The sequence below is a fragment of the Cnephaeus nilssonii genome (genome assembly GCF_951640355.1).
Source record: "Cnephaeus nilssonii genome assembly, chromosome: 6".
Lineage (NCBI taxonomy): Eukaryota > Metazoa > Chordata > Mammalia > Chiroptera > Vespertilionidae > Cnephaeus > Cnephaeus nilssonii.
Window position 1 is genome coordinate 105596711 of NC_137077.1, and position 19791 is coordinate 105616501.

The 19791-nt window shown below is 44.9% G+C and overlaps 1 protein-coding gene across 6 annotated transcripts in view; it reads left to right on the forward strand.

The window, feature by feature from the left end:
- Positions 1-19791, forward strand: part of CECR2 (CECR2 histone acetyl-lysine reader) — a 189210-nt gene that overhangs the window by 61747 nt on the left and 107672 nt on the right. Inside the window, exon 1 of one of the 6 annotated variants that reach the window (XM_079774008.1) lies at positions 8-61. The exons of the other annotated variants lie outside the window; for them this stretch is intronic. The gene's annotated coding sequence lies outside the window, so the exon portion shown is untranslated. Of the gene's footprint in view, positions 1-7; positions 62-19791 lie in introns of those variants that run through there. 6 annotated transcript variants of the gene reach the window in all.

The window sequence follows — 19791 nt, forward strand, 5'->3', positions numbered from 1 at the left end:
ATCAATTGGTTGCCTCTTGCTGAATCCCCGACCAGGGCCCTGGATTAAGCCTGCAACCCAGGTACGTGCCCTTGATCGGAATCCAACCCAGTACCCTTCAGTCCACCTGCAGAAGCACTATCTACTGAACCAAACCAGCATTTTTTTCTTTTTAAGTCCATCTCTAAGGATTTTTTCTTTTCATTGATTCTAGAGAGAGAGGAAAGGAGAGGGAAAGAGAAAGAGAAACATCGATCAGTTGCCCAAGCAATATGACAGGGATAGAACCCACAACCTGTGTACGTGCCCTCACCTGGAATCGAATCCATGACCGTTTGGTGCGTGGGGGGACACTTTAACTACTGATCCACACTGACCAGGGCCTGGAGGTACATTTAAAAAAAATTTTTTTTTCCAGATCTTCCCTGGCCAAGTGGCTCAATTGTTTGTAGTCTCAACCTGTACACCAAAGGATTTCCTGTTAGATTCTAGGTTAGGGCACATACTTAGGTTTAGGTTAGATCCCGCTGGGTCAACAGGTACAGAGGCAGCCTACTGGTATTTCTCTGTCACATGGATGTTTCTCTCTCTAAAAATTAATTTTCAAAACATCCTCAGGTGAGAATTAAAAATCTACACTAATAAAAGAGTAAGATGCAAATTGACTGTACCTTTGCGAAGCACACCAGCCAATCAGGAGTGGGCATGCAAATTAACCCAACAAAGATGGCAGGTTAATTTGCATATGCAGGCACCGAGTGGCCGGGGTCAGGGCAGGACACCGTCGTTCCGCACCGCCCCAGCCTCTTCAGGCCTCTGGGCAGTGTGGGAAGGCTGAAAGGCGGCTCCAGCCAGAGCAAAGGTGGTGCTGACAGCCAGGGGAAGGAAGGCCCATTCCTGCACTAATCTTAGCGCATCAGGCCTCTAATATACATGTTAAAAATTTTTCAGATCTAAAATTTTATTTGGTTCTTTTTTAAATTTTATTTTTTATTTACAGTTCACATTCAATATCCTATCCTATATAATAAAATCCTAATATGCAAATAAACCGAATGACTAGTTGCTATGAACTAACCACCAGGGGGCAGCTGCTCAGCGTAGGAGCTGCCCCCTGTTGGTCAGTGCGCTCCACAGGGGGAGCGCCGCTCAGCCAGAAGCCGGGCTCACGGCTGGCGAGTGCAGCGAAGGTGGCGCGAACCTCTGCGGCAGCACTAAGGAGAAGCAAGCCAAGTGGTAGGGAGCAGCAAGCAAGCAGGCGGTAAGGAGCAAGGGTCCCGGACTGTGAGAGGGCACAGGCCGGGCTGAGGGCATCCCCCCCCACCCTCAGTGCACGAATTTTGTGCACCAGGCCTCTAGTAATTAATAATACAAAAATAAACTACTTTGTGTGCTTACAACTATAAACCTACTTTTGTCCCACCTTGTATATGTGATTACTAATGATTACTAATACCAAGCTTAGAATTTTTTAATTTGTGGGTCAAGAAGATGGAATATATAATCCTTTTTTAAGAAACATATTTTATTGATTTTTTACAGAGAGGAAGGGAGAGGGATAGAGAGTTAGAAACATCAATGAGAGAGAAACATCGATCAGCTGCCTCCTGCACACCCACTACTGGGGATGTGCCTGCAACCAAGGTACATGCCCTTGACCGGAATCGAACCTGGGACCTTTCAGTCCTCAGGCTGACGCTCTAAACCAATTAGGGCTACAATTCTTTTTCATTGTTTTCTCTTCCTAGATCTTTATTGTCCCTTATTTTTTTTGTTATTTCCTTGGCTGTCAAATATTGGTAAATTCCTTCTTTCTTATTCATGCTCTGAATGATAAAATGGGTAAAGCCAGTATAGGATGTTAGTTAAGAGTTTAAGCTCTAAATCTAAGTAAGCTGCCTCCAGTTTGGAGCCTTCAATTGATTTAGTGCTTTTTATATATATGTTTTTATAAAAGTACCAGTGGATATCAAATTTGCACATTGGTGATTATTTTCATCTGATAAATTCCTAAAAGTATCAAAGTTATTAATCTTTTTAAAGTCGCTTGCTACGTTTGTCACATTGACATTGTTGTCAAATGTGTTCTCTCACAATAGATAAATTCTTAATCTTTGAAGAATTTAAAATAGCCCTGGCTGGGTATCTCAGTAGGTTAGAGCACCATCCTGATATGCCACGGTTGATCCCCTATCAGGGCACATATAATGAATGCATAAATAAGTGGAACAACAAATCTGTGTGTGTGTCTCCCAAAAAAATCAAAGTATGTTTAGATAAGAATTTAAAATAGCATTATCAGGTAGCTAGCAGTTTATTGAATGTTTTACTCTTGCTAATTATTGAGGAAGAGACTTAATTTTTAATGGGTTTTATTACATTCATTCAACAAGTTTCTATGATATGTATTTTAGTAGAAATAGCATTTAGAACGGTTTAAATATAGGCCTAGTGTTACTGAAGGTCTTTGGTGTCAATTCAACAGCGATAGGATTCCCCAGTTTGGGGTGTGGTGAAGAAGGAAACTTTATTCTGTGTAGACAGCTGACTTGTGATACCTCATGGCTGTGAAAAACAATACAGCTATTAGGATGCCCTGGGGCCAGGTCCCTCCCTGGCTAGACAGCCCTGCTCTGCATTGCTCCACCAAGGTTTCCGTGGAAGTATTTTCCATGGAAAGGGAAAGTGCCCTCTCGGGGAGGTGACTTACATAGACAGAAGTCACTGTCCCTGGTCCCCGATTGGTCTTTCTTCATGCAAATAAAGACTCTAGATCATCAAAATTTGATTAGTCCAAAAGGCACTGCCCTAATTGGTCAAAAGGGAGCTGTTCTGGCCAGTAGGTGAAGAAGTTGAATTGAGGGGGAGGGTAATATACCTGCATAGCTCAGATTGGACAGGGAATTTGTCAATTCTTTGCTTGAAATAGGATTCCAGGAGCTCCCTTATAAGGGCTGATCCGGATGGCTGAAACACAGTGCAGTACAGGCTTCTCCCTGAAGTGCAATTTAGTGTAGAAATGGCTGCTAGGCTTTGTTCTCTTAAATTTGAGCCCAGTTAGCCATCTGGAGCCCTTCTTAGTAGGTGTTTTCTTTCTCAGGGTCCACACTAGCAACAGCCATTAACTGGCTTTTTGTTTTCTTTGAGAGTCACCTCTTCTTTTTTTAAAAAAAAATATACTTTTATTGATTTCAGAGAGGAAAGGAGAGGAGTGCATCCTATGCCTACACTGCATCTAACATGACCCAGTTAGAAATGATGAGAGAGAATCATTGGTCAGCTGCCTCCTGCACACCCCCTAGTGGGGATCAAGCCCTCAACCCTGGCATGTGCCCTTGACTGAACTTGAACTTGGGACCCTTCAGTCCACAGGCTGATGCTCTATCCACTTAGCCAAACTAGCTAGGGCTGAGGATCACCTCTTCATAATTCAGTTTTGCCTTATAAAATGGGAAATTTTCTGTACTGTGTTTGCTTCTTGGAGAGGCAATAATTATTTATAGTTTTACTAGAGGCCCGGTGCATGAAATTTATACACGGGGGTGGGGTCCCTCAGCCTGGCAGGACCCTTCGGGGGATGTCTGACTGCCGGTTTAGGCCCAATCCCTCTCACAATCTGGGACCTCTGGCTCCTAACCGCTTGCCTGCCTGCCAGCCTGATGCCCCTAACTGCTCCCCTGCCTGCCTGATTGCCCCTAACCGCCTCTGCCTCGGCCCCTGCCACCATGGCTTTGTCCAGAAGGACATCCAAATGGATGTCTGGAAGAAGTCTGGTCTAATTAGCATATTACCCTTTTATTAGTATAGATGGAAAGAAAAAATATAGCAACTTTAAGTTGTAGTTAGTGAAAGTAATATTGATGAATTCACTGTTCCAGTTTTGTAAATAGTAAGGGAAAAAATGTCAGGATGCTAAGTATTATTTGCTACAATCTGTGGCTTAAGGTGAAAGGTAAAATTGTGGCTCTTTGGAATTTCCTTGGAGGCAGGCTTCTGGGTAGTGATTTCTATACATTGCAGAGTTACCACTATTTACCACTTGATGGCCTAAACTTTTAATTTACTCATTTTGAGAAGTAATCTTGATGGGAAATGCATTCTACTTCCCAGTCTTTAAAAAAAAAACACAAAAAGCTTTATCCTATATAATAAAGAGGGGATATGCAAATTGACAGTCACTCTGCCGCAAAGATAGCAGCACCCACAGTGGAGGTGGGGTTTTCTGTAACACAAGATGGCTGAACCCACACACAGTGGAGGCCGAGTTCCTGTAATGGGCCTTAACGAGCAATCACAGGGACCTGAGGCTGCACCCCACCCCCATGGGGCTTGACAGGGAACCTCAGGCCGCACCCCCAGCCCAGCAGGGCTTGATGGGGGACCTCAGGCCGCACGCCCCATCACCGGGCCAGGGGACCTGAGGCCGCACCCCCTTCCCCAGTCTGGCGGGGCTTGATGGGGACCTCAGGCCAAGCACCCCGCCTGGTGGGGCTTGACAGGAGATCTCAGGCTGCATCTCCCACCCGGTGGTTCTTGACGGGGGACCTGAGGCTGCACCCCCCGCCCGGCGGGGCTTGACAAGGGTGGGACCAGCCAGGGTCTGGATCTAGCCCAATCGGGGGGGCCTGGCCTGTTCTGGACCCGGTTCTCGCGCGATTTTGAGGCGCACGTGGTGGGCGGGGACTTGACTCTGCGTCCTGCAGCGCACCCCAGACTCTGACAGGAGGAAGATTTTCATATACATTTTACTAATTTTCTTTCATCTCTGACACTTCTATTATAGAGAAAGGGCAAATAGCAATATTAAAATATTTCCTCTAATCTCCTTTTAATGTGCACTAATTTCGTGCACCGGGCCACTAGTTGAAGTATAATTTGCATACAAAAAAGTGCACAGACTATAGGTATTCTGTTGAGTCTCAACCACTCTGTACACCTTTGTAACCACCACCCCAAACAAAATACAGATAATGTTCATTCCTCCAGAAACTTAGCATGCTCTTTAAGTCATATTTGGCCCATTCCCCATATACATATACCTGGCCCCAATCAGTTGCTGATCTGATTTTTGTCGTTAGGGATTAGATTTGCATGTCTTAGAAAAATACATAGAATTATACAATATATGTCCTTTTATATCCTTCCTGGCCTAACATAGTGTATGGGATATACTTTTGTCTATCCCCAGTAATTGTGCATCCTGTACCTACACTGCACTGCAGCACATTGATTAATTTTATTTCTGTTGATCTTTGTATGTCTTTGCCCCTAACTGTAATAGCTCCACACTTAGGTTTGGAAGTAGTTTCTTGTGCTAGCTTTTTAAAAGATTGTTTCTGGCTATTCACTTCATGTCAGACAACTACTAAGATACCACTATGTTTCTTGGCATTTTATCTGCATTAAATCTTTCACAGGTTGGGCTATTTAACTGGTCAGACTACCCAGTATGGTGCTACATGATAAATGCACATAATCTGTGTTCACATTTATGTGGCAAGTAGTGCACACGGACAGGTTCCTGATAAACACTGCAGATATTCGGAGTGGTCCTACGTTTCTTGCCGTTTGTCCTTTGGCTATTGTTCCATCTGTCACTCTTATTTTGTATCCTAATTCTCCAAGATGTTACATCAGCCAATTTATCCTCCATCAGCCCTTGTAGTTCATCACACTCAATTATCTCTAACCCTCCCCCACTTCTATCCCTAACACACACCCCACGGCTCCTGTCTCTTAGGCCTTGATTGATTTCTTTTCCTCTCCTACCAGCTTTCTCTCAAGGCTAGGTTGCCTGTCAGGTTTTAATGCTGGGGAAAGAATTGTTCCACCCTAAGACTAAATTGTACTTTGTGTAGTCTGACTTGATTCTCAACTTCCATCCAAGGCTTCTTTGAAAACATCCATTGGGGAAAAGTGCAAAATTGCATCATTCCTTTGAGTTGTAGCTGCATTGTTTTTGCTGGTTTTAAAAACAGCTCAGTGCTGGGCTCTCAGATGACCCTGGAAATAATTACTTTGCTTATGTAAGTCATAATGACTGTCTGTATAATTTACTTATTTAGCAAAATTATGGCAATGCATATCATAAAATATATGCTAGATTAACTGTTAGTTTATTTGACCAATACAATAATCTCTATTTGTAAATGCTGTTTCCATAATTTGTTGCTCATGTTGCATGATTAAGTGGTCACAACTTAAAGAGAACCCTGGTGAATGTAACAGTATTGATAATCTTTGAGTATTAATCATAACTCTGGTCGTTTATATACATTTTGCTAACTATCTGAATGCTGCATCTGTTTTTGCTGAAGCTGCAGTAATAAAACACAGGAACTTAAGTGACTTTAATATTAGGCTCTTAATATAACATATTTCACTTGGCTCCACATCAACTCTTGACACAGGTTGCATTATCTCTTTCACAGATCAGGAAACTGAAGCTTAGATTAATTAATTGAACTGTTCTCTTCTGGTCTTGAGGGTATTTGGTTTTGAGTTATTTCAAAGGAAGACAGTAATGCCTACCTTGCAAGGTTGTTGGGAGGATTATACATAGTGTGTATGCAAAGCCTATATACTATCAAACATAGTGCCTGACACTGAAATTATTAAATCGACATGTTTCCTGTTTCAGTAAATTTATGGTCTAGAACATCTTCCAAAACATCCTAGCTTTTGCTTGAATTTGTTCATCTCTAAGAGTAATCCATTCCATCTGAAGCATAAAATTATTTGTATATGGATTTTTTAAAACATATCTTTATTATTAAAAGTATTACAGTTGTTTCCTTCTTTTCCCCATTGATCGCCCCCCCCCCCCCACTTCCCCACTCCTGCCTCTTCCCCAGGCCTTCACCACACTATTGTCTGCGTCCATGGGTCATGCATATATGCATATAACTTCTTTAGTTAACTCTTCCCCCACTTCCCTCTGAGAATTGTCAGTCTGTTTTTAATAATTGCCTTCAATGCCCCGGGTCCGGGCGAGGCCGCGGGCCCCTGGAGCCGGGTGAGCCCTGGGCCCCGGGTCCGGGCGAGGCCGCGGGCCCCTGGAGCCGGGTGAGCCCTGGGCCCCGGGTCCGGGCGAGGCCGCGGGCCCCTGGAGCCGGGTGAGCCCTGGGCCCCGGGTCCGGGCGAGGCCGCGGGCCCCTGGAGCCGGGTGAGCCCTGGGCCCCGGGTCCGGGCGAGGCCGCGGGCCCCTGGATCCGGGTGAGCCCTGGGCCCCGGGTCCGGGCGAGGCCGCGGGCCCCTGGATCCGGGTGAGCCCTGGGCCCCGGGTCCGGGCGAGGCCGCGGGCCCCTGGATCCGGGTGAGCCTGGCCCCGGGTCCAGGTGAGGCCGTGGGCCTCTGGATCCGGGTGAAGCAGTGCCCCTGGGTCCAGCCGAGACCAAACCAGAGGGAGTCGGACCTGCATTACCACCATTTGTCCACCATCCAGAGCTGAGGGGTCAGTGCCGACATGTACTCATAGGGAACCGGTGGACATTGATATTGGGTCTCAAAAGAACTGTTGGTCCAGAAAGAAACTCACTACAGACTGATTCATTTGCCTGTCAGCATAACTATTATTGCTCGTCGCACATTCAATTCTTATAAGTATATCTATAGTGACACATGATTTCGCTCATCTAGGGGAAATGATGAACAACATAGACTGATGAACAAGAACAGAACCAGAAACAAGGAGGCATCGATCGGACTATCGGGCCTCAGAGGGAGGATAGGAGATGGTGGGGGGAGGGGGGAGAGATCAACCAAAGGTCTTGTGTGCATGCATATGAGCCTAACCAATGCTTAAGTTCAACAGAGGGTTGGGGCATCCAAGGGGAGGGGTGTGGGATGGGATTGGGGGGATGAGGACAAATATGTGACACCTTAATCAATAAAGAAATTTAAAAAAAAAATAATAATTGCCTTCAAGTAATTTGATTCTATGTACTACTGTTCAACCTGAATTCAGTAAATTAAACTTGCCGAAACCGGTTTGGCTCAGTGGATAGAGCGTCGGCCTGCGGACTCAAGGGTCCCGGGTTCGATTCCGGTCAAGGGCATGTACCTTGGTTGCGAGCACATCCCCAGTAGGGGGTGTGCAAGAGGCAGCTGATCGTTGTTTCTCTCTCATCGATGTTTCTGACTCTCTATCCCTCTCTCTTCCTCTCTATAAAAAATCAATAAAATATATTTAAAAAAAACAAATAAACTTGATCATTTAAAAATATATATATCCATGTTGAAATGGTATCATTGGAGCATTACTTTAAAATGAAAACCAACCACAACCACAAAACTACATTTACTGGTATTTTTCAAAGACTCTCCCCAACTCCACCAGTAACAATTCATTGAGATGATAACAGACAATTTACCATTTAAAGTGTACAATTCAGTGGTTTTAGTATATTCACAGAGCTGTGCAACCATCACCACAATCAATTTTAGAACTTTTTTTTATCATCCCTAAAAGAAGCCCCAAATCTGTTGGCAGTCACTTTGTACTCTTCTCTCCTTTTCCATTGTTGGGAACCATTGATCTACTTTCTGCCTCTGGATTTGCCTGTTGTGGACATTGTCAAAGAATTAACGAACTATGACCTTTTGTTATTGCCTTCTTTCACTTAGTATCATGTTCTTAAGGTCTATCCATGTGTGCAGGTATTAGTACTTCATTTCTTGATTTCCAAGTAGTATTCCAATTAATGAATAATACCATATTTTGCTTATTTATTAGTTGATGTAGTTGTTTCCACATTGGCTATTATGAATAAAGCTACTGTGAACATTTCATATATCAGTTTTTGTGTGCACATAGGTTTTCATCTCTTTTGAAGAGATAATTTTCATACTTTTTTGCACCATTTTCTGTTCCCACTAGTAGTGTATGAGGGTTCCAATCTCTTCATATCCTCACAAACACTTGTTTTTACCTGTCTTTTTTCTTACAGCTTTCATAAACCCGTATGAGCATCAGATAACTGGGTGATGTTAGTCAGTGTGACATGTCTGCCTGGGTTTTTTTCTGGTACTTCTGATTGTCCAAATGCTGCACTGTTTTGGGGGCTGGGACACTTATATCCCTGGCAAACTGGAGGGTTAATTCTTTGAACTGATACAAGTGATATTAACTGGTAAAAGTCAATGTGTGTGTGAAAGCCTAGTATTACTGTATCTAAAAAAAAACTTTAAAAACACTTTTCATATGTAGTTTATTTCAATAACAGTCAATAGATTTTAATAGAAATACTATTAGTGCAATACCCAGTTTGGGGAAAGTATATACGTGGAATAGATGAAGGTATTTTAAACTTTGTCAGCAATACATATCAACTCTAATCATGTGTTGATTTGGTAAAAGTTAAAAATAACTGTAGTTAAGCACTAAACTGGCATTCTTCCTCTGTCATTTTACTGTTATTGTTAAATATTTATACTATTGAATGAATTCTCAAGGGGGTTATATTGCCCCAAAGGGGGTGGAAATTGTTTCTTTTGTGTATAGGATGAGAAAAAAAAAAAGAGAGATCTTTAAGCTATTGTGGTTTGTGGCCTTCTGAAAGGCCACACTACATAAACTGATATTTATTTATTTTTAATATATTTTATTGATTTTTTTTTTTTTTACAGAGAGGAAGGGAGAGGGATAGAGAGTTAGAAACATCGATGAGAGAGAAACATCGATCAACTGCCTCCTGCACACCCGCCACTGGGGATGTGCCCACAACCAAGGTACATGCCCTTGACCGGAATCAAACCTGGGACCCTTGAGTCCGCAGGCCGACACTCTGTCCACTGAGCCAAACCGGTTAGGGCTGATACTTACTTTTTAAATTGAATTTATTGGGGTGACACTGGTTAATAAAATTACAGATTTCTGGGGTACAGTTCTGTAAAAATCATCTGTATATTGTGTTTTGTATTCACCACCCCAGGTCAACACTGTGACACTAAAATTTCATAGTTTGGGACAATTAGGAGGAAAGACTTAAAAAGTTTCCTTAAGGGTGTGATGGTGCAAAAAAGGTTGAGAAACACTTGTCTACTGCATAAAAACAGAAGCTAGAATATTAAATACTAGAGGCCCCGTGCACGAAATGCGTGCGGGTGTGGTCCCTAGGCCTGGCCAACGATCAAAGCACGAGCGTCTGGTGTGGAAGGGCAAGTCCAAGCTGACCTCTGGGGCCTGGGCAGCACCTGGGGCCCCTGGCACCCCCCTCCAGCTGAGTCATCAGCCCCCGCCTGCTCCCTCAGTGCCTGGGAGCTGGGTGGTGGCCTCCCCCACCCAGCCCCCGCCGCCACTGCTGGTCACTGTCTGCTCACACCCGCCTTGGTCTGGCACTGCCCACTTACGTGCTCCACCATCACGCTGTGGGCCCGCTCTCATTGGGGTCAGCAGCACCTCCACTGCCGCCCGCTGCCAGCCATGTTCTGTGCCACCCCCTGGTGGTCAGCACACGTCATAGCGAGTGGTCGAACTCGTTGAGGGCCAATTTGCATATTAGGCTTTTACTATATAGGAGGGATTAGATCATTAGAGATTGTTTAGTAAGACTATCTCATTGTACAGTCTTAAAATAGAAACTGAAGTAAAACAACTGATTTCCTTAATAAATGAGTGCCTGCTATGTGCCAAGGACTCTACTATTCAGAGGGATAAAGAAACTACTGTTGGGAGAACTCTTACATATAGTTAAACAGGGAGTGATTATTGCTTTATAGAAGATAAGATGTATTCCAGGTGAGTGGGGAAGTACAGAGGAAGGGCCATATAAATCACCTTGGGAGAGACAGAAGGGCTCAGAGGAGTACTGTGTGTAAGTTCTAAGTCTTCACCCACCCTTCCAGACAGCTGTAATAGAACTTGTTATATTTCAAAATTTAGTGTCTTTTAGAATCACTGGATTGGATTGCTTGTTTAAAATATAGCTTCGATAACCTCACCCCAAATAATATGATTTGAGGTTGGATTCTGGAGTTCTGATGCAGGTCCTTTAAGGAAACACTGCTTTATGTAAATGGTGGCAGTAGTAATTTTTCAGGGCCAAACACGAGATTACCCTTGCTTTGTGGGCATTAATCCATTATGCTGTCGCCTTTTATCTCTTTTCCAGCAGCCTAGAAGTAAATATTCCTCAACTATGGATTAGAACTCTTTTGCTAGCCAAGCTGTCACTGTTTCTTGCTTTCCTGGTTTACTTATGTTCTGGCTGTATATATTTTCTTTAGCAGTTCGTTTTGTAGCCATTAAGGGCGATGAGATTCCTTATCCACTACTTTTCAAAATAAAGGCAGTATTAGCCCTGTCTTCTTAACTAGTCAGAGAATACTGTGTTAAATCCTAGATGGCACAGGTGAAAGGATAGTGTCAAGTCAAGGGGATCTTGAAGAGGAGACTAACAATGTCTGGAACTGATATTTAACTTTGAAAAGAACACGTACTGGGCATTGGCTAAATCAGCACTAAATGGAGTTGTAGAAAACTCAGATACCTACAGTGCCAGACAAGTAATTTAATAAGGGGTGGACCTGATGTACAGTCGTTGAACCGGAGGGTACATGTCCATTCTAAAAGGGGATAGTCCCACTCAGTAGCTCTAGTTGAATCTTGTCATGAAGAACCATCACTCAGTATCAGATCTCTGATTTTTCAAGAGAAGTGAGATGTCCAGATGTTTATGTAAACTCTCCCAGATTAAAAACATCACACAACCAATTAAATAAAAGCAAACTACAGACCAGAACAAATATTTCTGCATGCCACCAGTTTGCAATCTCTTATGTATCAGATACAACTTTGACTAGTTGACCTAAAAATCTTTTCAAATTATGTGATTGAAGTAGATAGCCCACAAACCATGGCAGCAAGATTATAAGGCAAGGAAGAATTTAGAGATAGGGTTGTGTATAGTTGCAAGACTATATTTTTGTGAACTGTCTTAGTAAGATTTGTGGTACAGTGCATTTTCTCTCATCTCTAAATTTAGGAAGCCCTAGTATCCTTTTAGATCTATGTAGCCTAATAAGGCAGATTTGGGGGGGGGGGGGGATTAGAAAGTGAGATTAGTCACAGAACATCTATTTTTCTTTAATGCAGTGAAAATTCTGGACAGGCTATACATTTAGCTTAGAATAGACCACTGGATCTCCTTTTACTAACCCCCCCCCCCCCCCCCCGCCCCAGTTAAACTTAATAGAGCAGGACTCTCCAATTTAACCCACTTAAATGGTGTTTTCTCATGCTGTCCTGTCCCCTTAAACACAGTACTGTGTCATTCTGACCTTTAATTAATATGTCAGATGTTCTGAAATACAATATAGTAATAAATTAGATTTTGGGCCATAGAATATGAATATCAATAATCCCCCAATGATTATTTTTCTGGTACTGTGCACCAGAATAGACAAATTCCCTAACTTCTTAACTTTCTTGGGATACAGTTTGCTGTTAATTATGCTTAATTACAGTCCAAGCTGAATTTGGCCTTTAGAAAAGGTTTTATATACAATAAATTCTAAATACAATAATACAATACTTACACATTAACTGTTTCCAGTTCATCACATTAAAAATTGGAGCGGCTTAAGGAAGATTTTGTCAGTTAATACTTCTTTATATGCTTCTTGCTTATCCCTGCCTTTGTCATGCATTTTAGTAAACTTGCTTAATGATCTTTCAGGAGATGCTTGGGCTATGTCCCTTTTGAATAATTAATGTTCCTTTTGAATTAATTGAAAAACCTATGTTTTTACCACTACTAATTTCAACAAACCTTTTCTCAAATTAAGATACTTTATCTGCCTACTTCTCAGTGTTGACTGAGTTTGTCACCACTGAGTTTTCCCCAAACAGGGAAGTCCTATGGGACCAGTATCAATTCTCAGGAAGAGGTTGTATAAATAGCTGTGCACACACTCTATAGGAGGGGAAAGAGGAGATTTGTGCTGGATCCCACATGTGAACTCCTCTTGTTTTTGTTTTAGGGTAATTCATGTTTCCTTGGATTGAGCAAAATTTGGGGCTCTTGTACTTCTGGCTTTTACTTCTGAATCATCAACCTGAAGGCATGGACGGGGAATGGAGTTTGTATTTCATGTCATCCCAAGTAAATGAAGTAACAGAGAGCAGTGTTTTTTTAAGCTTGGACTTGAGGCTAGAAAACGGGTTATAGAAGGGGAAAACTTCCACCCTACAATGCTAGTGACTTGGGAGGAAATGGGCTGAGTCTTGTTATACTCTGACTTCCTTTCTTATAGGATCTGTTTGGGTTGGTGGGGTTTGCTTCTAGGTTCTTTGGTTGTTAGTGTTATAAGGTGGTCTTTCTCCTGTCTGCAATTCCGCCTTCCTGTTCTCTCCCCCTCCCCCACCAAGGCCTTCTAAATTAGATACATTCCTTCCTCTGTTCCCAGATGTCTCCATCCACAGTCCCCTGACAGAGCAATCATTTATCAAGTTGTTTCACGCGTTGTCTTCCTTTTGTTGGAGCTCCCCAGGATCGTCCAGCTTAGTCTCCGCCAACTGCTGGGAATTGCTGGGCTCTAGGAGCAAAAGTTAGAGGCCGCCTTTCATCTGCTTGCTGCTACTTCAATCTTTTATTTAAATTCCAGCTTATTGGAACTGTGATCACCCTGTACTCGCACACTTACACTTTCTGGATATGTATGTAATCCTAAGGGCGGGGGGAGGTGTGTCACTGAAGATCTGAAAATAGGTTTTTATTCACTCTCTTTGTTATTCCTCTCTTGTCTTCAATTCTTACAGAACCTGTTGGGGTTTGTGGGGTTTGCTTCTGGGTTTTTTAGTTGTTAAGTGTTATATGGTGGTCTTACTCCTGTCTCTCCTTCCTTTATTACTACCCCACTTTTTTCGTAGGTAGAGTATTATGAATAGATTTAGTAAATGGAAGTCCCTGCTTTTATAGCACATCTTTTGGATATGTTTTAACCTGTGAAGGTATTCTTTTTCGTGATGTCACTTCACTATGAAGGGGAATATTATTGCTTGTTACTAGGAGTTACACAAGTTATCCAAAGTGTCTAAAAAGGTAAAAGGGAAAAATGTACTTAGACTTAAGGATGTAGCATGAGTGTTAGCCAGTGTTCATTGACCATGAGTGTGAAAGATGAATGTTGCTTACTGTAATTCGTTTAGAAGGACATTTATTTTGTGAGGTAATAGAAGAAGCTCAGAGGCCCTAGCAACCACAGGCACTGCCTCCTTCTGTGGCAGTCTCTGATATAGCCTCCATTCCCCTCTTCTTGCCAGCCCCGGCACCTCCCCCTCCAAGGCTAAGGCCACTTCCAGCAGGCAGTTCCCCTGCCCTGGTCCTGCTGGCTGCCAGCTGCACCCCAGCCCAGCCCTTCATGCAAATGTATTACCTCACCATTTCTGTGGATCAGGAGCCCAGCCATGGGTAGTCCGCTCCTGGTCTCACGTAAATGAAATCCAAAATAAGCTGGGCTGTGTTCTCATTTGCAGGCCTGACTGAGGAAGAAACCACTTTAAAATTCATTTAAGTTGTTGGCAGAATTAAATACCTTTGCATGACTGAAGGCCCCATTTCCGTGCTGGCTATTAACTGAGAGTGGCTGTCAGCTGGGGGCCACTCTCAGCTCTAAGAGGCTGCCTGCAATTCCTTGCTATGCATCTGTCTCCACAGGTGCACTCATAATATGGAGACACACTCCTGTCAAAGCCACCAAGTGATTCTTTTGCTCTAGCCAGCTAAAATGCAGTTCTACATAATACGACATAATGATACCGGAACTGGTGAGCAGGAATTCAGGGCTTTTTCTCAGGGTCTTATCTCACGGATTGAAAGAATGATGCTGCAAACAAACACAGGCTCCCCGCTTAGGAGGGAGATTCCACTGGGTTACCCCAGAAGCATTCTGCTCTTCCCCTTATATCTGCTAAAGGCCCGCTCTTTGTTTATCCGTGCCATTCTCTGATTGGTTCCTGGCCTTTGTGCAATATTTTGTTTTTCACTTGCAAGAAAAACATCCTTGTTTCTAAACACCCTGTTTTTCTGCCATCTTGCTTCCTGCAAAACACACTTTTTGTTTCAGCTAGCTCCTTCTTCCACCCCTTACCCTATCTACTAATTCTGCTTTAACTCCTTTCAATAATCATAGAAATGACAACCTTTCAGTTTCCATCTGCACTCAGAAGGGAGGGATTACGCAAAGGCATGGACACCAGGAGGCAGAAAATCAGGGGGGCCACCTTGGAGTCTATCTGCCACAGTCAGCCTCAGGAAAGGGCACCTGACACTGTGCTTACAGCCAGGAGCCCCAAGGCAAGATTAGTAATTACATATGGACCTGAGCTGGGCTCCAACATATCTCAAAATAGAGAGGTCAGGTCTGAAATAGACACCTTTCTGGGCACAATCAGACCTAGTGCATTGCTTCCACCAAACCTCATTCCCACCCTGGCCACACACATACTCTCCCTAGTAGGACTCATTCAAATTTATTCAATCCTCACTGGAGACTCAAGTGAGGTAGCAAGACTGGGCTCATACCTAGGAGCATGGGGAATCTGCCCTGCGGGTTCTGCTGAGGATTTCCTGTGCAGGAAAATTATCTCCTTTTTATTTACAACTAAATCTGGTGGTGGGGAGGGGGGGCGGGGGGGAGCATAAGTCATTCAATCTCCTCTGGCTCTTTACAACTCATTGTTGTAAGACAATAGAAAATCATCCTGATGTAAAGATAACTGGAAAAATGAAGTAGCAAGTTCAGTGTCACAGGCTTTTGGTGAGGACCAAATTAGATGACAACATTTTTGAAAGAACAATAAAATGTTGTCAAGTGTGTCCCATCCACCCCACCCACAGTTAGACAACCTGACAGCCTGGCTGTAGAGAGAGAAAACAAGAATAACAGATGTTTATTTTATAAAGGAGGAAAGCTAAGAAGATTTACAGAAGGAGGCCCTCCCTCAGACATAATATTTAAAGGAACACAAACTTCCGAGTGTGAAGGAGGAAAGGCTCTCAGAACTTCCAAATATCATTCAAACAAAAACTTAGCACTTGAATGCCCCTTTAACAGGTAATGATGAATACTATACATGAAGAAACCAGAGCAGAAGAGGATGATCATGAAGGACAAGGTGATGAGGGTGTAGATGGACATCCGCTTCTCCATGGTTCCCCTGATCAGGCAGAGGTAGGGTCCAAGGCAGCTATCAGTTCTGCAGTGGATAATGGCTTGGCTCACCAGTGGCAGGTGTTGGTTCATGAGAAGGAACAAAAGCACGCACTGCGTGCCAACCTGCAGAAGGAAGTAAAGGAGGTACAAAAGCAAAAGCATCTTCTCCTGGTGGAAATTCAGGATGGACTTCTTCGGAGAGGGGACATGCTCCTGGATTCCCACCATGGAGCCCTCCTCCATTTCACCTGCTAATGACTCCACTGACTTGACCTTGATTTGCTTATGCCGAATCTGAGCCATGAAGAATTCCATGAGGAAGAAGAGAGCTAGGAAGATAAAGAAAAAAAAGTACCAAATTCCCACTACAGGACTGCTAAAACTTTTTTCAAAGCACTCAATCAAGCAAGGATAGGTGATGTTGCCATGGCACCAGAAATCTTCATGGATTGAGGACCAGGGCATGCGGACCACATACACCACCACTCCATACACGGCAATGAAACCAAACCACAGCTGCCGCCCGATATAGTAGCCAGATTTGTCACCGGCCACGGAGTGTAGCACAGGAATCAGTCCTGCCACTGCTGCTGCAGCCATCTGCTCAGCTTCTCAGGGGACCTTGTAATCTGAGACCAGGAGAGCTCCAACCACGCCTCAGGAAGGGAAGGAGAGAGATAGCAGGGTCAGAACATGAGAGCAGGTACTAGGAATCCTAAGCACATGTGAAAAGCCTGCTCAAGTTTTAGATCTGCCATCAGCACTCAGTTTTAGACCTTTACACACGGGCAGTATTTGTAGACTCATGGGATGGTTTTTCCTTTCTCTAGGTCTCAGCTTATATTAAAGGCTGTTCACCTGTGGACATGCCCAACCACATTATAATATCTGTATGTCTCATCTCTCCTACTAGATTATAAGTTTCTGGAGATCAGGATTCAAACTTTGCTCACATTTACAATGCCCATATCATCCAGGATAGACCATTACATGTAATAAGGACCTAATTAAGACTTTATATGAATGAAAAAAATAAGGAGTAAGTAAATGAATTTAATATTGTGTGTGGTTGCTCGAGAAGCTCTGCATCGATCTCTATAACTTTGTATCTTTGCCACAAAATTTCCTAAGACTCCAGAGAAAAGGAGTAAAGTATACCTTTTTCTTTCTTGCACATACTTCATCATCTATACTAATAAGAGAGAGACATGGTGATTGACCATCACTCTGCGACACCCACAGCCAATCAGCAGGGAGTATGCAAATTAGCAGGACAAAAATGGCGGCGACAATAGAGCCAGCTGGAGCAGGCAGGAGGCTTGGGTCGCCCCTGGCAACGGAGGAAGCCAAGCTTCCCGCCCACCTGGGCTGGCCACTGAAGGAGGGGCCTGTGGGCAGCAGCTATGGATTAGGCCAGAGCGAGCGGAAGGCTTGGGTTGCCCTGGCCGGCCGCCAAGGGAGGGCCTGCAAATGGCCCTCAGCCCCTCACCCAGGCTGGCCACACCACCATCGGGGTAAGGGTCCCCGTTGGGGGGCGTGGCCAGCCTGCAAACAGCCATCAGCCCCTCACCCAGGCTGGCCAGAATCCCCAGCAGCAACACCCACCCCAACGGGGGTGTGGCCAGCCTGCAAACCACCACAGGCCCCTCGTCCAGGCTGCCCCACCCCTCAGGGACCCCCACCCATGCACCAGGCCTCTATCTATACTAATGAAAGGGTAATATGCTAATTATACTGGGAGACCTTTCAGGAGACCTCCCGGACATTCTTCTGGACAAAGCCATGGTGGCGGGGCCAAGGTAGAGGCAGTTAATGGCCAAGAGGGAAGGGCAGTTGGGGCTGAGCAGGCCGGCAGGCAGAGTGGTTAGGGACAATCAGGAAGGCAGGCAGGTGAGTGATTAGGAGCCAGCAGTCCCAGATTGCAAGAGGGATGTCTGACTGCTGGTTTCGGGCCTAAACTGGCAGTAGGACATCCCCTGAGGGGTCCCAGATTGGAGAGGGTGCAGGCTGGGCTGAGGGACACCCCCCCCGCCATGCACTAGTAATAATAATTAAAACGCTGACTACTTATTGACTGCCTATATACGGCAAGCTCTGTTGGTAGTTTAAATACATTTACAGAAGGGTTAAACAATTTAAATCTTTTTACTAGCTTAATTTGAGTAATTGTCTTTACCCTCTCATATAAATGACTAGAGGCCCAGTGCACGAAATTTGTGCACAGGTAGGGTCCCTAGGCCTGTCTGGCAATCAGGCCCGATCAGGGCCTTCTAGCTGCCAGTTGGGGCCTCCCTTCCCCGGCTGCCGGCTGCTGGCCGGGGCCTGCCTTCATTCCATGCCACCCCCTGGTGGTCAGCACATGTCATAGTGAGCGATCGAACTCCCGAGGGGACAATTCGCATATTAGGTTTATATGTATGTGTGTGTGTACACACACTCACACACACTAGTGGCCTGGTGCCCAAAATTTGTGCACATTAAAAGGGAATTAATTAGAAGAGATATTTTAATATTGCTATTTGCCCTTTCTTTATAATAGAAGTGTAAGAGATGAAAGAAAATTAGTAAAATGTATATGAAAATTTCCCTTCTGTCAGAGTCTGGGGCACACCATGGGACCCAGAGTAAAGTCCCCGCCCACCACGTGCGCCTCAAAATTGCTCCAGACCCAGACCTGGCCAGCCCCATCCCATGGGGCAAGACCCAGATCCAGCTGGCCCCACCACCGTCAAGCCCTGCCAGGTCGGGTGCGCAGCCTCAGGTCCACTGGCCTGGCAGGGATCACAGCCTGAGGTCCCCCGGCCTGGTGACACGCAGCCTCAGGTCCCTGCTGATTGGTTGTCACAGCATGATGACCATTTGCATATTAGCCTTTCATTATTATGACTAGAGGCCCATTGCACGAAGAGATTCGTGCAATAGCCTTCCTTCCCTTGGCTTCCAGCACCAGTTTTCCTCCGGCACCTGGGACCCAGGACTTCACTCCGGACAGAGTCCACCTTCTTCGCCTTCGCTGCAGACTCCGGAGTCTGCAGTCTTGTCTTCACTGCGGCACTCCACTCCTGTAGATCCCTTTGCCACCCACCCTCGCTCTCATAGCAGGTGTCCTCCACCACCTGGCCACTCCGCGCCTGGAGCAGCTGGGCGGCCGCCATCTTTGGCCTTCTGATTTGCATATTCACTCTGATTGGCTGTGAGCATAGCGGGGTACCATCAATTTACGTGTTTGTCTATTATTAGGTAAGATACTAGGGGCCCAGTCAGTGCACGAATTCATGCACCTTGAAAGTAATTGTGGGCTGTAAGACTGCAGTGGGCACAGGGGTGGGTCTCGGCCCATCCTCCATGGCCCCTCCCAGCACGGTTCCTGGTCCCCTGTCTGCCGGCAGCCGCGTTCCCACCGCCGCCACTCCCGCATGCTGATGGTGCCAGCCTCCCTTGTACCCACTGACAGCACAGAGCGATTGGGACCGGAGCCAGCAGCAGGTGCAAGCACCAGGCTTGACCTCAGCGCATGGGAGCAAAGAATTTTTAGTAGCCATCAGAGGCTCGCCCCGATGACAGCGATTGGCACCCTACCTTGGTCTGCTGCCCCATTCACCTGCCCCACCATCCTGCCACAGCCAACACCCACCATGTTCCGTGCATTCCCCCTGG